General features: G+C 40.0%; 1 protein-coding gene and 1 pseudogene across 1 annotated transcript in view; both read right to left on the bottom strand.

Annotated features, from left to right (window-relative positions):
* The window catches only part of fgf7 (fibroblast growth factor 7), a 49,166-nt gene that overhangs the window by 23,282 nt on the left and 660 nt on the right, over nt 1–25,224 (bottom strand). The gene's annotated exons all lie outside the window — the stretch shown is intronic.
* Nucleotides 6,023–6,915, bottom strand: LOC148367423 (uncharacterized; annotated as a pseudogene).

The raw sequence follows: 25,224 nt of genomic DNA, 5'->3' as shown, positions 1-25,224 counted from the left end.
AAGCTAAGGCTATTGCTCCTGTGCACGTGCCCGACGACCCTGTGAAGTTCGTGCAACAAAGAGATAAAAGGAATCGGAGCAGCACGCATACACAGCGCTCGAGAGATAAAAGGAATCAACACAAAACCTGCTACCGTTGTGGCTTCAACTCTCATCTAGCAAATGACCCCAAATGCCCTGCTAAAAATGCAAAATGCAGCCAATGTGAAAAAATTGGACATTTTAGTAAAGTGTGCCGCAGCGAAATTCCTACTCGATCAGTGAGAGAAGTTACTGTCCCAGACCTTACTGTGTGTCATGTAGCCCCTATAGCTGCAGTCCCAAAGCGTCTTACGTGTACAGTTGCTCTCCATGCGAATGATGAACAGTCAATTTCTACTGACCTGCTTGTGGACACTGGTTCAGCAGTCTCAATTCTGCCAGAGAGAATCTACAGACATTCATTCATGCACGTGCCCCTCTTAAAGCCTACTGTACGTCTGGTGACCTACATGAAGAAGCCAATTCCAGTGTTGGGCTGTCTTCAACTTACTGCTACATACTGCAACCAGAGTGCACATACTGACTTCTACATAGTTCCTGACGGTACTCCACTACTGGGAATGGACCTGTTGATAGTTCGACGCACTCTGCTCATGACTTAATAGTTCGACGCACTCTGCTCATGACTTAATGGTCTTCTTTACTAAGAAGATTCAATGCATACAGGAAGAAATTGCTAAAGACATTATTAATACTTTTTGGCGTCCTTGGACCTTCAGTTCTAAATATTAAAAACATATCACTCTCCTCAGGTGTAGTTCCAGCAGCTTTTAAGTCCGCCGTTATTGAACCCCCACTGAAACGACCCAACCTTGATCCAGAAATCTTAAGTAATTATAGACCTGTGTCAAACCTACCTTTCCTTTCTAAAGTACTTAAAAAAGTAGTGGCACAGCAGCTGAATGATTTCATATCCGAGAATAACCTTTTTGAATCTATGCAATCAGGATTTAGGGCTAACCACTCTACTGAGACAGCTCTGATCAAGGTAACAAATGATCTCCTACTGGCAATGGATTCTGGCGCTTCATCACTTTTGCTGCTGCTGGATCTTAGTGCTGCTTTTGACACAGTGCACCACAATTTCCTACTAGAACGGTTGGAAAAATGGATTGGTCTCTCAGGAACCGTCCTCTCGTGGTTCAGATCCTACCTTTCAGATAGGACACACTGTGTTAAATATGGTGAAATGACATCTGAGCCCTTTAATGTTACCTGTGGTGTTCCGCAGGGTTCAGTGCTTGGCCCCCTTCTTTTCAGCATTTACATGCTTCCATTAGGTGATATTATTCGCAAGTACAATATCAGCTTCCACTGCTACGCAGACGACACTCAACTATATCTTCCGTTGGAGGAATCTCCCACACTAAACTGTGGAAATTTGGAGGCCTGCCTCATTGAGATAAAAGAGTGGATGTCACTCAATTTCCTGCGTCTTAACTCTGAAAAGACCGAAATGTTAGTCATTGGTCCATCTAAATGCCGTGACTTATTCTCAAAAACTGCTGTGAACATTGACAAATGTCACATCACACAGAGTGACTCAGTTAAAAATTTAGGTGTCATATTTGACCCTGATCTGTCCTTTGAAATGCATGTAAAGAAAATTACTAGAACCGCTTTCTTCCATCTTCGTAATATTGCTAAAATCCGTTCAATACTGTCTCAGTCGGATGCGAGATTATAATTCATGCGTTTGTTACCTCCCGTCTCAATTACTGTAATGCACTACTCTCTGGTCTCCCAAAGTCTAGAATCAAGTCTCTTCAGCTGGTACAAAATGCTGCAGCAAGGCTTTTAACTAGGACAAAAAAGTACGATCACAAAAAAGTACGATCACATAACACCGATTTTGGCTAACCTGCATTGGCTCCCAGTTAGCCTTAGATGTGATTTCAAGGTTCTCTTAGTATCATACATGGACTTGCTCCCTCTTATCTTTCAGATCTGATTTGCCCCTATGTCCCGGTCCGAAGCCTACGATCTGCGAGTGCCGGTCTTCTGGTGATCCCAAGAGCAAAGAAGTGTTCAGCTGGTTCGAGAGCGTTCTCCATCCGGGCACCGGTGCTGTGGAATGCTTTTCCCCCTAAGATCCGATCTGCAACCTCAGTGGAAATGTTTAAATCTAAGCTTAAAACTCACTTCTACTCCATAGCATATGAATAACCTACTCTTCTCGTCGGCTGAAAAATAGTCTGTGTAATATAGTGTAATAATCTGTGAAGCCCTTTGAGACTCTTCGTGATTTAGGGCTATACAAATAAAAATGACTTAACTTGACTTGACTTCACTGCACTTCGCCTTCACATACAAGATGGGCAGATTGCAACACCTGCCGCATCGGAGATGAGTCACACTGTCAACACTACAAATGCTTTAGGCGTTGCTACAGGTTTTATACACAAAGTTAAAGTGCGTGCTGACGTGCCTCCAGTCTAGCAAAAGCTACGCAGACTCCCATATGCCGTGCGTGACAAGGTGTCGGAGGAGCTGACGAAACTGGAAACGAATACAAAACCAGATTGCTTGTCATGTTTGCCTCTCCCCATCACAGACGACCACGAGGAGATGGAGTTGGAGATGGTGGCTGCTGTGTCTCCCGATTTTGCTGCAGTCACTGCTGATGAGCTCTCCAGTGCGTGTGAGGAATGTCTGGTGCTACAGAAGGTGCGACACTACATGCAGAAGGGATGGCCTCGTACTGCAAAAGGCCTTGACCCCCTCATCGTGCCATACTTCCGTGTGCAAAATGAGCTTGCCGTGCAGAACAGTGTCATTGTGCGTGGCACTCATCGTGTTGTAATACCACAACAGCTACAGGAAAAAATGATCCGACTTGCTCACGCTACACACCAAGGGATCGTCCGCACAAAACAAAGACAGAGAGACTTATACTGGTGGCCTGGAATGGATTCTCACGTTGAGCTCGCCATCAAATCATGCACCACCTGCTTGCAGCATGACAAAACCGCAACCACACGTACTGCCCCGTTACAGCCTGTGCCTACCCCAACTGCTGCCTGGGAAAAGGTTGCTGTGGACATTGTTGGTCCTATTCACTCTGCGCCTGCTGATTGCCGCTTCGCCATTACCCTCATTGACTATTACAGTCGATGGCCTGAGATTGCCTTCTGCTCAAATGTTACTTCTGCCTCTGTTATGACTTTTCTTTCCACTATGTTTAGCAGAGAAGATAATCCACAGGAAATTGTTACTGACAATGGCCCTCAGTTTGTGTCGACCGAGTTTGAAGCATTCCTTAGTGACAGGAACATAACACACCGTTGCAGCTCTGTGTACTACCCACAGGCCAACGGTGAAATTGAGCGTTTCAACAGAGTCTTCAAGGACTGTCTACAAACAGCCAACATCGAAGGTAAACCACTGAAAGCCTTCTTGAGTTTTTAAACGCTTACAGAGCCACACCACATGCCGTGACTTCAGTGTCCCCCGCTGAACTGTTGCATGGTAGACCACTGAATACAAAGCTTCACATCACAGGTCTTCACTCCATGCGCCCCACTGCTGACAAAGGCAACATGCTACAACAAACAACGGAAGTCAAAACAATACACCGACAAACGTCGCGGTGCAAAATCACCCAGCTTCCAGATTGGCTCTGCGGTTTGTATCCGCAAACCTGGAATCATTGCCAAAGGACGCTCAAAGTTCACCAAGCCACTGACAGTGGTAGCCCAAAAGGGTCCAGCCACTTATCTGCTGTATGATGGAAAGGTGTGGAATGCTTTCCACCTTCCCCATTCTTCCACCTGTGCTGCTGCTTCAGTGCCACAGCCTGCTGATGCTTGCCTCCTGCCAAGCAACCAAGGTGCTGAGCCACCTGAACCTGAAACTGTGCCCTCACCACATCCCTCTCCTAGTGCACCGAGAATACGACATGCTCCTGCATGGCTTCACGATGTTCCAAAAAAAAAAAAAAAAAAAAAAGACATGATGAATGTTCATTGTTTAAAAAATGTCATATTTGTTTATGATTTGATCCTCATACAGTCTGCTTACGTTTACAAGGTTTACACACTTTTGCTTTCCGATATTGACAGTATAGTTCCTTACAATATTGCTTACCTTTGATAAATATTTACCTCTAATCTGGTAATGAATATTGAAATGTATGTTTTCTATAAGCTCATACTTACCGAAGAGTTATTGCGTATTTCAGATTAATGCTACTGTTTGTGTCCTATTCTAACAAAAAGGGAATATGTGGTGTCGTGTAATACACTCCCCTTCCTGTCGCTGTATACCAATGTGCAGCCTTGTACTTGTGCTTGACAACTACCGAGGAAGAAGTTAAGTAAACACTCTATGAATGTACTGTCCGTGCCTGTCGTGAATCCTACTACAACCCTACTACATACACAACAAAGACTTCAATTCCGTTATGGCCAAGAGGAGATAAAAGTTGTTTTTTGTGAATTTTCGTAATAGCCAATATTGATAAATCGATGTAGATGACCTAGCCTTGCTATTGTAAAACTGTTTAATTAAAGCAAAGGTCTGAAATTAAACCGGAGGAGATGGCTGTCACAAGCATTTAGCGTACAATTCCAGCTTTCTCTTTGATACAAAATGCTTCCAGATGAACATCTCAGGATCATTTGAGTGGCTGTGCTTCCTCCTCCGTCTCGGTCTTTTTCTTGAATATCTTCTTCAAACCACGCCATAAAGTGTGCTGCTCTTGTCTGCCGGCATGCGGCTAGTTGGACAGAAACCACCGGCCCCTCATCCGGACCCCACTTGCACATGATTCTTAAAACAGACCAAAGTAAGCATGTTGTTGATATGCCGTAGTTAATTTAGGTGGTGCATTTTACAACCATAAAACACTAGGGGGTTTCAAACTGCGGGGTGCAGTGATAAAGACTTGTGAGGTTCAAACATAAAAAAGAGTATTATATTGACTTGAAAAGAGTTGTGTGTGGCTTCACTTAGCTAAATGGGGCACTTAATGAGGCTCGCATGAAACTGGCTAGCCTGTGAAAATGAGGGACATGACTGTTTTATACAGTGTTTCTGGAGCTCTTACCACTATTTTGTAATCTACGGTTATAAACCACACTCACAAATTTTTCGAGACCAAACACTGTCAACTGTATGTTTAAACTGTCATTAGTCACGAAATGTTTGTGACTGTAATGATTGTTTGTCCGTACTGTATTTTAATTTCTAAAAAAAAAACAATTCCTAGTAGAAAAAGGAAATGAAAGGAATTCCTTTATCTGCAGTCTAAAATTGAGGCAAAGAATCTGCAAAAATCTGAACATAAGTATGTAGGCTTTAACCAACATTCAACACCTGGGAAATATACTTCTTTAAGTGTTCTTCGGGCTCAGTAATGATTAGAAAATTGAGCAAAAAACAAAACAAAACAAAACGTTGTATAGATAAATGTTAGGGGTATTTTCATTTTTCAGCAGTGTCATGGGCACATGAGAACAGAAAACCCAAAGAGTAAGACTAAGTCCGGATGGAGACTAAATTCCTGAAATGGGGATACGAACCGCCAAAATATGTAATTGTCTACATGTATATTATTTTTTGGAAAACATTAACCTGAAGATGTAAAAAATCCAAGGAGAAAACGAAAGAAAACTGAAAGTTGTAAGGCTGCTTTTCGGACACCGTCATGCTCTTTTTTGATGAAAAAATGCTAAGACGACTTTTGGGGCATTTTTCACATCTAGAGTAACCTACATGACTGCCTGTGAGAAATAGTGTTCATATCTGAACTCCTCCCCCTTTTCTTAAGTGGATAAACACACAGACAGACAAAAAGTTTATTTGAAAATCATGGTGGAAAATAAGTATTTGGTGAATATATCTCATTACCTTTTTTATGTACCCTTTGTTGGCAATGACAGAGTCCAAATATTTTCTGTAAAATTTCACACACACTTGCTAGTATTTTGGCTCATTCTTCTACGCAGATCTCTTCTAGAGCAGTAATGTGTTGGGGCTGTTATTTGGCAAAAAGGACTTTCAACTTCTTCCACAGATTTTCTATGGGGTTGAGTACTAGGGACTGGCTACTCCATTCTAGGACCTTGACATGCTTCTCACAAAGCCACACTTTTGTTGCCCTAACTGTGTGTTTGGGATTATTGTCATGCTGAAAGACACGGACATGTTTCATCCTTAATGCACTTGCTGATTCACTCAAAATCTCTCCATACATTTCTCTTTAATTTTACACGGATTAGTCATCCTGGTCCCTTTGCAGAAAAACAGCCCAAAAGCATGATGTCCCCACCCACATACTTTACAGAGGTTATGGTGTTCTTTGGATGCAATTTAGTATTCTTTCTCCTCCAAACCTGTGAACCTGTGTTTCTACCAAAAAGTTCTATTTTGGTTTCATCTGTGCATAACACATTATCCCAGTCCTCTTTCGAATCATCCAAATGCTCTCTAGCAAACCGCAGACAGGTCCGGATGTGTACTAGCTTTAGCAGGGGGACACATCTGGCCTTGCAGGATTTGAGTCCCTGGCAGTGCATTGTGTTACTTATAGTAGTCTTTGTTACTGTAATATCAGCTCTCTGTCGGTCATTTTCTTGGTCCCTCTGTGTGGTTCTGAGAATTTTGCTCACCGTCCTTGTTGTCATTTGAACCCACGGGGGTGAGGTCTTGGAAAGAAGCCCCAGATTGAGGGAGTTTATCAGGGGTCTCGTATGTCTTCCATTTTCTCATAATTGCTGCCACAGTTGATTTCTTTACACCAAGTGTTTTACCTCTTGCAAAATCAGTTTTCCCAGCCTGGTGCGGGTCTACAATTTTGTTTCCAATGTCCTTCTACAGCTCTTTGGTCTTGGCCGTGGTGCAGTTTGGGGTGTGACTTAAAGCGGGTGCCATTAATACAGCTACTGAGTGGAGCCTCGTTACATCCCGTTAGAAGAAGTTTTACCTCTTTGACAGCCAGAAAATGTATGTGTTTGTAGGGTTTATCTTTCACTCTATTTTGTAAATAAATTATTTGAAATCAAATAATGTCATTTTCTGTTTTTTGTCCCTACCTTCTGTCTCACGGTTGAGGTTTACCCGTGTTGACAATTACAGACCTCGCTAACATTTTCAAGTAGGAGAATTTGCACAATTGGTGGTTGTTAAAATGTATATGTATAAAAATATCTAAATCCCAAACATTATGATAGGTAATGATGAAGGGAAAGTCTGTATGGAGAACAATTTAGCACATTTCCAGAACACAATCGTGTTTTATCCACATCACATTTGCAGAAACTACTAAAAAAGAAATAACTAACGTACCAGAGTATTACTTGGACCTGCAATGATAAGAAATCAATGACTACTCATAATTTTATGACAGTAGAATTGTCCGTCTGTCCATCCATCCGCCTGCCTGCCAAACCAAACGACCACCAGACCGCCCAACAGACCCACCCACCCGTAGATTTTTAATCCGCGCATCTTATGTGAGAACTTTCAACAACACCAGAGAAACCTCTGCCATGTTTTTGTTGGTCTCAAGAAGGTGTTTGATAGAGTATTACAAGCTGCTTTATGGTTCAGACTACTGAACAACTGTATGCCAATGCCAACAGTGCTGTACTGATCAATGGAACCATTGAAGCGTAGTTTCAAATTATGGTTGGGAGAGACAAGGCAGCATTCTCCCTCCAAATTTATTCAACATCTTCCTGGAGATCATAATTTCTGGAACTCTGAAGCAACAAGAAGGTACAGTCAGGAACAAGGTACAGTCAGCATTGTCTGGACAAAGCATCAAAGCATCAACCAGTATGGGATGGAAATCAGCACAGAAAAGTCAAAAGCAATGACCAACAATCCCAAAGTATCACCACAAACATCACCATCAACCACACAGAGCCTAGAACCTGTCACCAAGTTTATATATCTTGGAGATGTCATATCAGAACAGCGGTATGAACAAGAAATAATGGCCAGGATAGCTCAAACCACCGCCGCACTTGCCAGACTTAAACCCATACAGACAAGTACATTGGAGTGATATAAAAAATCAAACTAATGCTAGCGCTAGGTTTCGTTCCATCTTCCTCCATGCTTGCGAGGCATGCACTCACAGCACAACTGAAAAAGGAAATCCAGGCAATGGAGATGGAAACTTCTAGGCCTCAGCTACTTAGCCCATGCACATTGGACCCTACGAAGAAGAACTGTTGTCAACTCTGCGTACACGGAAATTGCAGTATTATGGTCACTTCACAAAATCATCAGGCCTAGCCAAGATATTTTTCCAGGGCACAGTCCAAGGGGGCAGAAGGAGAGGAAGACCTGGGCCGACAACATTAAGGAACGGAATGGTGCCAACTTTGCCACGACTCAAGAACAGGCCAGAAACCGTGAACAGTAGAGAAAGCTTTCCAGAGTTGCGTCCTCATTGGTGGCCAGACGACTTATGCACTTAAGGGATCCGTGAACCATGACCCGTGAACTGAATATCCATGAGGGGTCGTAGGGGTACAAAATATCAGAAATGTGAGCAGTTCTACGGACAAAAGAACAGACTTTCCTGCCCAAAAGAAGTAATGGTAATAATCTTTCTGTGTGTCTTCTTTGTAGTCATAAGTCAAAGCGTGCCGCAAAAGGAAGACATCTGTTTCCGTTTACCTTTCACATCTGTTGCGGAGAATTAGTCTTCAATAACATTTGCAATATTTGCCTGTCTGCCATTTTGCCTTGAGGCACACCCAGAAACAATGGTTTACATCTTGGAGTGGAATATTACAACAGAACCTGGCTCAAAGAGCACACACCACCAGTCCACCACACACCTTTGCAAGTGTTGAAAACAAAGGTCTATAATTATAATGTCCTTGTAGTTTTTGTGTAATTTTGTTGACAGAAAGCCAAACACTCGGAACAAACCACAAGACCTCCAAGGTAGAGGTAATTTAGAATATTTTCTTTGCAGGGAGAGGTTTATTCTTAACACGTGAGAAAGATTTTCATGCAACTTTACAACAGTTCTAACTGAAAATTGTTCTTTGTAAAGTTGGAGAAACTGTTCAACTGTGGGAGTGTTTTAGGAATTTAGGGAACATCGATAAATAGGGATTCTTTGACCTGGAAGTGTAGTTGATGTGAGATTTTCTTGTGTGAGTTGAACTTACCTTATTTTACATATTTTGTTGGAACCCGACTGATTTTTTTGGGCCAGGGTTGGTGGTACATTTATTATTCTGTTTTTTGGAGTTTATGAAGAAGCCTAAATATTCAACCTTGATTATTTGAACAAATCAAAAGCCATTAAGAATCAGGCCGCCCAAAATCATGCGTTCCTTTTTTTTGTTTTTTTTTTGTTTTGCTTTAATGTATTTAAATCAAATACTAAAACAGAATATAGTAAATATTGGTATAGTGTCATTCTATGAGCCGGCTCTTTAAAGTGAACGGTGGGAGCCGGCTGTCCAGCAATCATAAGCTTTTTTCTCTTGCGATTAGAGAATATCAGTGGTGGGCCATCATGGCCTGCAAGGTATTTTTTGCTGGCCCAAAAAAATCAGAATCATTTGATATCATTGTATTTCATCCATGAACACTTATTAAATAGTTCTAAATTGTCAGATTTGTTTTATTGCTTTCCCCCCTTGTTGCGCTGTTTCCACATGTGTGCTTCTATATTCAAGCATTTAAACAATCACATTTCAGCCATTACTTGTTGCCAGAGTCAGAAATTTGCATGGAGGCTTTCACAAGTAGATCTGCAGGCCCTCCTGAGACAACTGTAGCTGAGAGACGGGCACTGAAAAAGCTGCGGTCAATCATGGATAATTCATCACATCCACTTCACAGCATCATCTCCAAACAGAAGAGCAGCTTCAGTGACAAGACTGCTGTCACAGTCTTGTTCCACGGATAGACTGAGGAAATCATTTCTTCCCCATGCCATGAAGCTCTTTAACTCCACCCGGGGGAGTAAAAGCCCCCATTAAACCCCACACCCACATTTGCATATTACCCTATTTTTATTATAGTGTGTATTTTACGTAGCACTATTTAAATACTCTATATCAACACGTTATATTGGGTATTTTTTTATTCTATTTTTATTTTGTTTTATTATTTTATTTTTCAACACAAGGATACTGCTGGAAGTGTGAATTTCCCTACGGGAATTAATAAAGTGTCTATCTATCTAAATACAATGTGTTTATGAAACTGTTGGATTAGCCAATTAGATTTGGAGTTGGTGACATCAAAGCCTTTTTGCACGTGTATTGAAACGTCAGCTAGGAGTAATACATCAAAGTCTAAAATCTATCTACTAAATTATAATAGCATTTATTTTTTTACTCTATAATGAATGTATAACTCATTTAAACTTTTAACTTTTTTATAGTAATCAAATTTAATGGCAAGCAAACTCAGAATCTCTGAAAAAAAGCACAAATAAAATATCTATTTTTCAGTGCAACAACAAATAAACTTTACATTTGCTATGTAAAACACAGTATCCCTGAAATACACGGAAACCTAAAATAAAATATTTACAGATGTGGCAAAAAATAAAATAAAATACAAAACAATTGTAACTTTCTTTATACTCAACAATTTTAAAGTCAACAACATGGAATACCTGAAAAAAACATGCATATTGGCATATCACAAGAGAAAAGAAAGCATCTCAAAAGCAACCAGCTCTTGATTGGTGGGGGGCCGGCTCTTGTTGTTCACTTCCAAGAGCTGGGTCATAGAGCCATTTCATTCACGAACGACACATTACTGAAGACCCAGGTGTGAAATGCATGGCCTGCATCTGGTCAAAATGCATTTTACTAACAGGGATATAGTTGTTTGGGATTTCATAGTTAATTTTTGTAAATCGGTAAATATTCTATTTTATATTTCCTAAGCTTTTGAGGAATCCTGTGTTTCATCAATAGCTTTTTTTAAATGTAATCAATTTAAAGTTTATTCTTTGTGTTTTAGAGTGTAGTGGTTGTTGCATTGAAAAGTATATATTTTAATATACTTTTTATCGGGGCTGTGTGTTTTTTTAAGTTTAGAGTTGCTTATGAAAAGTTCCAAGTTTAAATTAGCTGTATGATCTTTGTAGAGTCAAAAAAATTAATAAATGTATTAGTATAATAGAAATTTGAAATTATTAAGTCCTTTCGCGCATTAGGTTTTGTAATCATTTGGAATATATCAATTAAAGCAACCTAAAAATCTTAAAAGTCGTTTGGGAGCCAAAAGACCCTTTTTGAGAGAGCCAAGTTGATTCTTTTAAAAGAGCTGGATTTCTTCTCACTGATTAAAACTACCATAAATCCTATCCTTTATTACCAACTCTTGAGCTGTTATCGTTCACAATCAATAATAAATTTATTTTTGAGATCAAAAAATGTTTCCCGAATTTGAGGGGTTTAGTATGTGACAATGAGCCACAATGTTCATTATTTGTTTTGAATTAGTCACATAAGATATTGTGCCAGAATTTATTTGTCAGCAAGTGAAACAATTGGGAGGACAAAATAAGCCACCCTGGCCAAAAGGGTGACGAATTGCACAAGTTGTGAGGCATTTTTATAAATGTGCTTTAACTCAACCCATAGCTTGACTTGCGTGAGAATTTTGAATACATGAGACACTTGTAAATCACAATTGAACAGTAGTTACATGAAGAATAAGCCTCTAACATGTCTGCTTCCAATTAAGGCAACGCGAGGCTCTGAAAGCACTCCTTGGTGCATATTAACTGGGCTATACCCTTTTAGGCCCACAGAAACACCTGCATTGCTTTTGCTGTGCTGGGATACACACTTCACACCACAGTTGAGAACAGTTGGAGCCCGAAGACATTTGTTTGAGCTATTAAGGTTGATTCACAACAGATGCAAAAAAACGCTTCCCAACAATGTTTTTATACATTTTGGATTTGTAAATTAAAATATCTGTTGTTAAGATGCCTCTGGAGTGTTCTTTCTGTAATTCCTAAATAGAGTTAAAGCATTGAGTAGCTATTGATCCTTGTGGGTAAAAGACAATTTGTCAGAACTAAAGGCTAGCCGTCTAGTCTTGCTAAAAACTAGTGGTGGGCAGATCGACCCAAATATTGATATTTGCGATACTAAGAATTTACCTGGATCGGATCGATACTATTGTCCGAGGATCAATAGTTCACCCCTACACCAATTTTCTCAAAAGGCTGCTTCGATATGTAAATAGAGCAGTCCTTCTCTCTCTCACCCAGCGCCCTTGGCCGCTCTCTAAATTATGGCTGTTTGTTTGACTGTCAGGCAGACTTTTTAGCACCTCTCCCTACCTGGCCTTTTGTTGCAAAAATGAAACTGTTTTAGTGCCTAATATAGACTAAAACAAGTGGGAGCGTTCAATTATTCATGATCATAACATTTCCAAGCAAAAAGTACTGTATTGGTATCGGTATCAGTATTGATCAATACGATCATGTATCTACTTGTATCAGATTGGTAATAAAATCGCCCACCCTAACTAAAAACTTCTATAACAACTCTGCGATTATACTGTACATAAAGTATGTCACACAACTGATTACACCTATCACATTTCTGCAGAGATTTCATTAAAATGTTTATAGAACATCAATAGAGAAACATTGTTTTGACACCATGAAAAGAAGTCTGTCAGCAATGACCATGGCTTACAGTAATGGAATGATATCCTCTGGTCTGATGAAACAAAGATGAATTTATTTGGCTCAGATAGTGTGAAGCGTGTGTGACGGCAACCAGGTAAAAACAAGTTTGTGTCGTGCCTAAAGTCAAGCATGTTGTTGGGAATGTCATGGTTTGGGTCTTCATGAGTGCAACTGGAGTTGGGAAGTTGCATTTCATTGAGGAAAACATGAACTCAAGCAAGTACTGTGAAATACTGAAGCAAGGAACGATCCCCTCCCTCTAAAAACTGGATCACAGGGCGGTGTTCCAGCTTGACCCCAAATACAACTCTAAGATGACCAAGGCTTTTCTAAAGGGGCTAAGGGTAAAGGGGATGGACTGACCAAGCATGTCTCAAGATCTAAATCCAATAGAACATCTTTGGGGAATCATCAAGCGGAAGGTGGCAAAGCACAAGATTTCAAATAATGCCGAGCTCTGTCACGTTGTCATGGAGGAGTGGAAGAGCATTCCAGTGGCAATTTGTGAGGCTCTGGTAAAATCCATGGCCAAGAGGATTAAGGTGGTTCTACAAAAGCACATAGGCCACACACAACATTGAACTCAAGGAACTTCAACTTTAGGGTGTACTCACTTTTGTTACCAAGGGTTAAGATACTAATGGCAATGTTTTGAATTCCGGTCTTGTTACTTTTGGGTTGACGCTGTGTCATGGAGGAGGTATCGTGCAAAGGAGGGTGAAATGAGATGGACGGCTCACTTACATGTGCTGTTCTCGTTGATATTTGGTTTCACAGGAACAAAGACATCTTCGCAAAGTGATGTCATTGTAATTTGTCTCTCCATCTGAAGTTGACTTCCTACTTGGATCACAACAGCATCTTTTGCATGCAAATTTGTATTAAAGGGACATTGATTATTATTTAGCACCTCCTAGAAGTATAAAAAACTTGATTCATTATCAAAAACAGCATTAAATGAAATAAGAAGCAAAAATACAAAAACTATCATATAAACCAGCATTTTTTGTTAATACTCGTAGGTCGAGACATTTGTATTACATAAAACCACCTAGAGGGAGCTGAAATGATTGTCCACTATCTTGCTGCTATGTGTCTCCCACAAAAGCAAAACACAAAAGGCTGTGAAAGGCTGGCCAAATAAATGAGAAGAAAAATGGTGTGGTTTTGTCACTTTTTGGCACCATGCAGCCTACATAGAACAAACAACTGAGTAGCCTGCCACAAAACAAGCATTGTTGTGTCATTAAGAAATATTTCAAAATTTGTATTGGTTTCATCCACGTTTGCCTGTTTGTTTCATCCGACTTGCATCACACACAGGGCAAGGTGCTGACTGCTTCCTCTTTAAGGAATACAACTATCCATCCATCCATTATCTTATCCTCAGTAGGGTCGCGGGGGTGCCGGAGCCCATCCCAGCCATCTTCAGGCAGTGGGCAGGGGACACCCTAAACCGGTTGCCAGCCAGCCGCAAGGCACATAGAGACAGACAACTCGGGGGAGAACATGCAAACTCCACACAGGGAGGCTGCGGTAGCTGGACTTGAACCCTGAACCTCTGCACCGTGGGGCTGCGTGTTAAGCACCCAGCCATTTAGATTTGTTTAAATGTGAGTCCCTCACTGGTATTATTGGTATGGCTCTGTGAAATGGACTTGGTGTGTTTGTCAGACTTGATGTGTATAACATTTTGGGTTTTAGATTGATCCAACATGAGCACATCAGTTCGTGTTTTGGAAACAATATTGGCATAGAAGACAATTCCATGCTACGCAGATGACACTCAACTATATCTTCCGATGGAGGAATCAGCCACACTAAACTGTGGAAATTTGGAGGCCTGTCTTAATGAGATAAAAAAATGGATGTCACTCAACTTCTTGCGCCTTAACTCTGAAAAGACCAGAATGTTAGTTATTGGTCCATCTAAAAGCTGTGACTTGTTCTCAAAAACTGCTCTGAACATTAACAAATATAATATCACCCAGAGTGACTCAGTCAAAAATTTAGGTGTCATATTTGACCTCGATCTGTCCCTTCAAACACACGTGAAGAATATTACTAGAACAGCTTTCTTCCATCTTCGCAACAATGCTAAAATTCGTCCTATGCTGTCTCAGTCAGATGCAGAGATTAAAATTTACCCAATTGTTGCTTCCAGTCTCGATTACTAATGCACTACTCTCCGGTCTCCCGAAGTCCAAAATCAAGAGCCTTCAGCTGGTACAAAATGCTGCAGCGAGGCTAAGACAAGAAAGAAAGTTTGATCACATTACCCCGATTTTAGCTAACCTGCATTGGCTCCCTGTTAGCTTAAGATGTGATTTTAAGGTTCTGTTGGTTCTATACAAAATCATGCATGGACTTGCTCCCTCATATCTTTCAGATTTAATTTCGCCCTATGTTCCGGTCCGGGGCCTTCGCTATTAAAACGCTGGTCTACTAGAGATCCCAAGAGCCAAGAAGAGATCCGCAGGTCCGAGAGCGTTCTCCATCCGGGCCCCGATGCTGTGGAATACTCTTCCTCCTGAGATTCGATCTGCAACCTCAGTGGAACTGTTTAAATCTAAGCTTAAAACACACTTCTATTCTATAGCATAATAATAACCTATATTTTATGTTGAAAGTATGTGTATTATTTGCCCTCATGTAGGTTTTAGATGAGGGGATGGTGTCATAATAGTCTGTAGTTTGCAATAGTCTTTGTACTGTGCAGCGCTTTGAGACTCTTTGTGATTAAGGGCTGTACAAATAAACATGACTTGACTTGACTTGACATGCATTTTTGTTTTGGACCATGCTGTCTTTGTTCTTGCAAAATCTTGACTTGCATTGCCATTGGTAAACTAAACCACGAATTACGTTCGGACTACTTTTGGGATATCATTTTCAAGCTTCTGAGAACTGGTTATAGGGCCATGTTCTCTTGGTGCACGCATGGTTTTGTCTGGGCTCATGCAGGGAGATGAGCAAGCACTACTGCTTTGTAGCAGGTCACACTTGAGATGACTGGCGCTGCCAGGTGTTACTTGGATCCAGGTAAAAGGTTAATAATGGATGGAAAGATAAAGTGAATTATTCATCAAATGAACTCAAGTGTTCAGTGGATTCATGATGAATGCCAAATCCTAAAACTAGTTGGTGTTTTTGCCGGTGCCCTTCCATGTGCTTTCACCTTTGTATTTTAGGTCATATTAATAAACAACTACAATGAAATCATTGGTGGGTCCTAATTCAATAAGGATTGATCAGATATCATACTAAATATTTTGTATCGAATTGTGCAATTCCTCCTCTGGATCTTGTATTTGGTAGTGTCTTAATGTAGGTTGTAGTGATAAACTGTTTGTGTTGGCATTGGATACTCCGAATTTAAGAACAAAATTTGAATTGATCAACAAACCAAAATCCTCCAAATTTGAAATCAGTTTATTTAAAGAAATAGAATATGTAAATTACATTGGGACACCCCTAAAGATCATATAAAATCAGACAAATTACACTGCTAGTTAATTTATGGTGTTTGTTAGTGAAATATTTCTTAAAATTATGAAATAATAATTAATACAATATTTGCCAAGTGAATTTGAGTTAGATGAAGATGACATTTATTCTACTACACGTTCATGAAATTATAGGTATGAGGATTAACACTGTTTTTTTTTGTACTGCACCTCTCTATGTTTAAATGACTTCCAAATCCAACTTTACACGAGAATTTATCAACAAAGTCACTTGTGCAATGGTAAGCACACCAGAAGAGCAACCCTGGAACGGCTGTCTGAATACAGTATGTTCTTCAAAAGTTAAATGAATCCATGTATTTTCCCAAAGACTCTGAACTAGAAAAGGACAAGGATGCTCATGTATTCAGAAGAAACAGAGCAAGCTCTGAACAGTATACTGATTGACAGTTTTAGACGTGTCTTATCGTTGCCAGAAGCATAGCATTATCCCCATTAGGGCAACAGTGCATGTCTTTAACATGTTCTCATTTGATCAGATAAGTAGATAATTTGTCTAAAAACCTAAATATTTACCATTTAATTTTTTATCATGAAGTAAAATGCTGTCACGAGAGTAACGTAACTTTGATTTGACATCATTATTAAATGAGATCATTGTAGAATAATCATCCCCTTGACATCAATCACAACAGAACCTCTGCGATTTACCTTCAACTCTCACGCTATCACACTGATGTCATTTAAAGGCTCTTCTAGGGGATTATTATTTGTTCGTCACAAGCAATAAAGACTTTAATTGCTCCATACCCAGTTTAAGATCAAACAGGTATGCAAACATTGGGAATAAGCAGATAATGATGATGATCAAAGGGTTTTAACACTGTGAATAAGAAATGTTGGCCCTCTTTCGACAAGTGATGATCTCCCCTCCTTTAACACGAAACGCAAGCACCGACCACAATACAGCTTTATTTTATTTTCTCCGTCTAACCACCTGTGTCTTGCAAGCTTGTGCCAGTTGAGACATAAAGCAAATGAAAACCAGACTTATGGTTTGGGGGTCTAGCAAGTTGCATGTAATGGGAACGTAGTACACCCCCCAACATTGTACATATTCATTAGGTCACCCATCTGTCCAATGCTTGCATGCTAAGCTGTAATTTCAAAAACCTTGTACAGTGTCTAGAGTTTTCCATTTGTTTGCATTTACTACTATTTCTGAGTTGTCAAGTGATCATACAAATAAGAGAGTCGGATTACATCCACTGTGTCCAAAAATCGCAACCCTCAACAAATCCACAGAACACAAGGACTTTTACTTGACCACACATACACTGGTTTGACAAAGACACTACACTTTAACCCCACCTCCCCATTTTGTAGGTAAACAACTCCAGATTGATGAGGCTCAGTGTAATTCCCGCCGTTGTGGGAAAAGTGCCCAGAGACATTTGTAAGTCCTTTTCTCCGTGGCCTCTTAACTCCTTACAGATTGTAAACCTCCTGATTTATATATCGGATTTCGCTTTTAAAGTTCTGAGGACCGACCTCTTTGCAGGTCATGACAACCTACAAAACTAACCACCAAAAAAAGCACGATATACAGTATTCGCTCATCCCTTTCTTTGAAGGCAGACAAATGTCGCCTAGCTTGGTCGGCGGCATGTAAATATGTGGTTACAACAGGTATTTCTTTCATACTGATGAATGAGTCAATTACTTGGGCTTCAAAAGTCCAATTTAATACATGGTTAGAATAAACCTGTCCATTGATTTTCTGTACTGCTTAACATAACAGGGGTGACATATGTGGGAAAATTTTAAATCTTTCAGGAAATTATAATAGATATCCCCTAACAAGGCGGCACGGTGGGTGGATGGTTAGCGTGCGGCCCCCACAGTGCGGAGGTCCGGGGTTCAAGTCCAGCTACCGCAGCCTCCCCGTGTGGAGTTTGCATGTTCTCCTCGTGCCTGCGTGGGTGTCCCCTGGGCACTCCGATTTCCTCCCGCATTCCCAAAAACATGCATGTCAGGTTTATTGGCCGGTCCAAATTGTCCCTAGGTGTGAATGAGCGAGTGAGTTGTCTTTCTCTGTGTGCCCTGCGACTGGCTGGCAACCAGTTCAGGGTGTCCCCTGCCCACTGCCTGAGGATGGCCTGGATGGGCTCCGGCAACCCCGTGACCATACTGAAGAGAAGCGGTGAAGATAATGGAATGATCCCCTAACAAAGGTTATTCTAAGGTATTCTCACACTGTACGAATGGGTCCATTACCATCAAGTGTACTGGGTTTGCTATACAGTGGAACCTTGGTTCTCGACCATAATCCGTTCCAGAACCCTGTTCGAAAACCGATTTGGTCGATCACCGAAAATCGTTTTTCCCATTAAAAGTAATGTAAAATCATTTTAATCCGTTCCAACACCACCATGAACGTAAACATGAAGCTAACCCAGGCTAATCGTACGTTCGCGTTATCGTTATCTTTCGTACGAAAGATTACATTAACATGAACGTGTAAGAATAAAAAATCAGTTCGTTTACAAGTCATTTAGCACCACAAGTGGCTAGCGCTTCATTGTAAAGGGGACTCCGTTCCAACACCATGAATTTTGGGCTCAGTTTAAACACCCTGAATGTTTACCTCGAATCATAAAGCTAACCCAGGCTAATCGTACGTTCGCGTTAGCGTAATCTTCCGTACGAAAGATTACGCTAACATGAACGTGTAAAAATTAAAAAAATCAGGTCGTTTACACGTCATTTAGCACCTGGGTCTCCACAAAGGTGGTGAGCGGTTATAGGATAAAGAAAACAATAATGAATAGGATTTCTTACCTTTGTGGTACTCAGCAGAAGCCATGCTGTATGTATAGCAAGATCGGAAACTCGCACACCTTCTTCATATTTTGCTATTATTTCTTTCTTAAATGCAATAGTTGTACGCACTACTCTTTTTTTCACCTGTAGCAACTTTGCTGCTTGCACCGACCTTCTTGCAAGGCATAATTAGGGGCTAAAACACTTCGTTCACCGATATTTAAAACGAAAGCAAAGAAGTGCGCGCGCGCACGTGCCAACAGTTCTTCACGAGGGATGGGGGCAATCTACACCCGTACGCCGCTCAGCATCGCCCCTTGCGTACCGGCGTTCGAACTCTGATTTTTTGAACAAAAAGCGAAGCAAGAATTTCTCGAAATTTTTGGTCGAGAACCGATTTGTTCGAACTGAGAGGCGTTCGAAAACCAAAGTTCCACTTTATTAGTTTCAATAAGTAGCCGACAACTGGCCTTTGGAATCACATTCCCACTGCTAAAAATTTAATTAATTGATTAAATATTTTTTCCAAAGACCATTCCTAAAAACGTACTTCCATTGAGACCAATGTTTTCCCCTAATGCAAAATTTTGATCTCAAGTTATCTGCTACAATGCCAACACAATGTTGCAGAAACTGCAACACCGTTTTCAGTTTTACATTAAAACAAGACGAAAAAAGCCTTCATAACATTCCGTGCAATCCAGTATATCGTGTTTATAATATCATTGAACTGTATTTATAAAGCAATATGTAAATGAAGATAGCAAGTTCAGTGTGAGGCGTCTTTCTTACGATAAACACTGACTTACGTGCACCCGAAACACACAAAAACATACCCAATTGATAATAAATGCTCACTCTATAGTCCAAACTTAAATCAAGATGTTTTCTTCCCATAAAAAAAGCCTTTTGACTTCTCCAGAATCAGGATTTGATTACATTTAACTTGTAAACATACTCCAAAGTATGATTGACAAATTGTGATTCACTGGAAAGTTAGTATTAATGACTTGCTGGGAACATTTTTGCACGGCTTCTTCTTAGAATCCTCAATTCAAAAGGGATTACTCAAGAATAGATGCCTAAACAAAGTGAATCCTAATGGATGAACGTGAGCTCTGTGAAATAAGCGCTGGGATAAGCAAAAAGCACTGCAACAAGATGTACTGCCAACCTCTTGCTAGAGACATTACCAGATTGACTGTGTCTGTGTTTCTTTCTTTACTTTTGATTACATTTGTAATCAAAAGTATTATGACCTACTGTAAGAGTCTGCATCGTTAGTTGTGTTGACTTATACCAGAATATGACATATTCTGGTTGATTTTGAAAGGCACTGCTTAGGATACACAATTTTCCAGAATTTGACTTTAATCTGAACCAAACAAGCATTCATACTTTTGAGTCATTTACGTAGGATTAAGTTGTTTTCGCAATTGAGATCCTATTAATTCTCCCGCAAAGTGTTTCATTACAATTTAGTGAATCAAACACCAGCTCTTTTTTTTGGTATTTAAATTATGTTTTAATGATGTATCAGGTTTTGCGCTTTCTTCTATTCAGTTTTACTTATCTTTTTATATCTAATACAAGAACATATTTAGAAGACCATGCTGCAAGTTTTGAATATTTGTTTTAACATATGTTACACATTATTGAAGAAATATTGTTAAAATATGCAAATGCAGCGCTAATGGTTGTATTTGTGGCTGCGACAAATTTCTTGAATGGTGTTCAGAGTTTGAAGCTTTGTTTTGGTTTCCTTCTTACTTTCTAACCACCTTCACTCAGGTTTCACAGAGCCCAACCAAGACTTTTTCACAGTCTGGTATGTGTGTGCACGTGTTTTTATATAAATATGTGTAACAATTTGATTGAACTGTATTTTTAGTCATCAAAACAACTACTAATTGTGAATAAAATATGTATGGGTTTAGCTTTTCCGTCTGTATCATGAATCAGGCCTAGCTTTGTGATGGGCAGATGACAGTGTGGCAATAAAACAGATTGAGCAAATGCAAAGAATGAGATATTAGCTTGAGGGTACAGACGTTTGATATTTGAAGGATACCGTCACGCTTGTTTTTACAGGTCATTTTAAAGTAGGGCATGGGTGAGGCAATGTTTTTCTCCTACTACTAACAATCACATTTTGGGATGTAAGAGAACGACAAAAGAGCTACATAACCATCCAATTAGCTCATCTGCTTTGACTTTCTACCGCTCTGTGCTGCCGTGACTCAACGCGTTTGCAGTTCTTAGTCAACATTGAATTCCTCAAGTTCTTCCTCCGGGAATATATTATGACATCTAATTCTGTTGAAGTTTTAGTCATCATAAGCCACCGACGTGCCTGACTTCACATTTCATATTTCGATTTTTGAGAACCAAATTGAGATGTTATCTAGTTGTTTTTTACCTTCCTCTTCCCAACATTCACACATAACTTAAGCCTATCATATACTCTTCCAAACTCCATTACCAACGTCTCTTCTCTGTCACAGCCTCTGAGACCTCATCATTCCACCATTCACTTCCTTTCCTAATACCTCGACCAACTTTTCTCATTCCACACACTTTTTTCGCACTTCTCAACACTGCCTCTTTAAACCACTTCCATTTAATTTCCATACTCTCCACTTCTCTTCTACTAATCTGTTTATACTCTTCCCCTATCCTCTCTTTCAACTCTCTTTCATTTTCTGCCTTATTCAACTCTGACATTTTCACCCCTTCCCTCACACTCTTCTTATAACTAGCTTTCCACAATCCATCTATTCTCAGGTTTTGCAGTAATATGCGTAATTTTTAGCTATGTGAAACATGTTGACAACTTCGGTCCTTCCCCCAAACAATAATTGTGGTTAGTTACAATACTGACAAGCTGCTCGTTTATTAGGTCTTTATGTTGATCCAATACTTTATTAATGATTTGTTGACAGACACAAAGCACGCAATGTCACTCCGATGACTCATCTCACACATGCAACATAAGGGCGTTAACATACTGGAGCATGTCTACAGCTTGTGCAGACATATTGTGGTTTCTGTGTGAATGCAAGTGACAACCAGTGTCAATATGCACTTCCATACGGGCAATATTACTGTGGACATTTCAAAAGCTTTTCAAACAGTAAGTCAGATGATTGATTAGTGGCTATGGTTTTCCTTCTGGCAACAGTGTTTATAATTCGTGACCAGATTTTGCAAATATTATGTCCTAATCCATTTCATAGTGTGATAAGATTGTAATTCTCAGTTATACTCATCACACACTTTCTCCTCCCCCCAATAAACACATGACATCAACTGTTTACTTGATTCTTCAACACAGAAACCTCACTGGTAATAATATATTTGTTTTGTCTGAGAAAGCTGTGCTACCCTGAATGAGAGGCAAAGTACTTTAAAACAGTATTATTAGAGTAGCAAAGGATCAGACTGATTCTAGTACATTTGGAGAGCATAAATAATGTAGTTTTTCCATAGTGTTGTGATTAGCACATTCGCCTGACACGCGAAAGGTCCCCGGTTTGGGTGGAAACATTTGTTGGCTTGGAGAGGGATGGACGCCACAAGGCTGTACTTGACACACCACATGAAATGAGGCCCCTACAACCCTAGTGGTTATGGGTTTCAACCAACCAAACTTAATGTAGAGATCACCGTTGATTACGCACGATACAGTTTCAATGGTTTATCATCAACCTACTCGTCTGAGTAACATATTTAAAGGGACAGCGTGTGATATTTGACCACTAGATGTGACTGTATTGTGTAGTGCACCCACAGCGAGCTCTGCCCACCCAAAGAAAACTGGATGTAGTGATGAAAGTAGGCTGAAAAAATGGGGAAAAAACACAAACAAAAGAGGAATAAAATAAAAAACAAAAATGATAGAGAAAATGGAAGAAAAAATTAAGCTATCTATCTATCTACCGTGGTCATATCCCTCGAGAGGGGTGACCGACAGCAAGACAAACACATACACAGAAACAAAGAAAATAAAAAAAGGGGAAAAGTAGCAAAAAACCCCCATATTTTTTTTTGACCATGGCCAACCCAAATGCCCAAACACCCAAACAAGTTAAGCACCTCGGCACCCTAGTTGGTCATGCTTTCGTCCATTCAGATGAAACGGGACACGAGAAAGCGGTCATGTCACTCGGGTCAGGGTGACAGAACACACTCTTCTGTTCAACAGCAGGGCCTGAGAGCTTTCACTGGTTTACCCCTCCTGCATCATATCGGTGCCCTGCCCATCCCTTAGAACGCGTCCAAGCAGAAAAAAAAAGAAAGAAAGAAAAAGAAGAAAAAAGCAACAAGAAACAAGTGGGAGAAAAATGGAAAAAGAAGAAGCTGTAGGGAAAAACGAAAGTTAAAACATAAAAGGAGAAATGAGAAAGAAATATAATAATAAAGCAAAAAAAAAAAAAGCCAAGGGAGAAAAATATATAATATCTAAAGTATAATAATATTTGTGCCCCCCATGCATTTGATTTGGCCAGTTTCAGATCTGGCCTTTTCTTTGCCACTCTGCCATAAAGGCCGACATTTTGAAGTTGCCTCTTGACTGTAGATCAGGGGTCAGCAACCTTTTCAGTGCCACTTTCAAATTTCCTTGTAAGTCAGTGTGCCACACCAAGATTAATGACTCGCACAACATTTTTTTAATATCCAACAGAGCTGTCATTTTACACCAGTCCAAATATACAACATGGATAAACATTTTAATCGTATAACTCTGTGTTTTTCAACCCTTTTTGAACCAAGGTACACTTTTATTTATAAAAAAGTTCCGCGGCACACCGTCCATCGAAAATCTTTGAAAATGAAGTTATGTCAAATATGTCACTGTACTACCTCATAAGCAGATAATTAGTATATAAAAAGAAGAAAATAATACTTAATATAAAAAAGAATGATGTGCTTTATGTTTTTACATTTTACAGTGCAATCTTAAACCGTTTTGTTAAACAAATTAAGTTATTAAATGTACTGTGCTACCTCAAGAGCAGATAATTAGTACATAAAAAGTACATAAAAATCTACTGCCACCTACTGATATGGATGACTATTACAGTTCCTCCTCTAAAGAGTGCAAAAATACTGAATAATGGCCTAAATTTTTGGAAAGATAAAATTCCAGCGGCACACTGGTATATTGGACCTATTTATCTTCCACTATTCTTGTTCATCAATTCACTAAAATATGAAGGTGAACAACATGTGGAAAGGCCTGTAGCCATTCTGACTTCAACTTTTAACCACAAGAATTAACCAGAATCAACCATTCTTCATCAACTATAAACTACAATAAAAAAACAAGTAATATGGTCAGCTACTATACCATTCATCAATGATATCTTGTTGCAGAAAATATCAAAACTTGACATAACAGCAGAGATGCACGCACATGCGCGCACGCACACGCTTCTTTAAAATATTCACCATCAGTAAATGGTTTTCCGTGCTTTGCTATTCAGTGAGCAATTTGTTAGATAGCTTCAGTGGTGGTGTTTTTAGCAGCGACAAAGGTTTTCAGGGTCTGTGTTTGTTTGCCGCGCATTTTAATGTCTCCGCCTTGAATTCATGTTCCGTCTCGTAATGACGTTTAACACTTGATGTGCGAGTTACAACGCTCTCGGGGCATAATGCACAAAACAGCACGGTCATTTTTGGCACAAGGCCTCATTCGTCTGTCCACGCTGGCTGGAGAGAGCGCGATCTTTTCGCTCGAAGAGCCGTCATGATTCGTTCATTTATCGCGCGCATGTATTTCGTAGCCTGGGTCTCTCTCTCTCTCTCTCTCTCTCTCTGCGAGGCACCGGGCAAACTCACACTGAAAAACCCACGCAAAGCCAAACGTAAATCCTTTACATAACATGGCACGCAACTGAAGATGTCTAAATTTCAGGTAAATGCGCTTTAAAAAAATAAAAATCATTATTAGTTGGGCGTGCGCTCGCGTGCCACTGGATAACCCATTGCGTGCCACTGCTGGCACGCGTGCCAAAGGTTGCCGATCCCTGCTGTAGATGTCGACACTGGGTTTTTGTGGGTAATTTTTATGGACCTGTATGGTCTCTATTTCTAAAACTAGAGACACTAATGTCCTTTTCGTTTTGATTGGTTGTACCTCCTTCTATTTCTACTTTGATCAGAGCTTTTTTAAGCTGTACTGTGAAGGAGTTAGTACACACCGTTGTAGGAGAACTTCAGTTTCCTGGCAATTTCTCGCACGGAATA

The sequence above is a fragment of the Urocampus carinirostris genome, chromosome 4, assembly GCF_059441175.1.
Source record: "Urocampus carinirostris isolate Australia breed hairy pipefish chromosome 4, RoL_Ucar_1.0, whole genome shotgun sequence".
NCBI lineage: Eukaryota > Metazoa > Chordata > Actinopteri > Syngnathiformes > Syngnathidae > Urocampus > Urocampus carinirostris.
The sequence above is the reverse complement of the archived record's forward strand: the minus strand, read 5'-3'. Positions and strand labels throughout refer to the sequence as shown.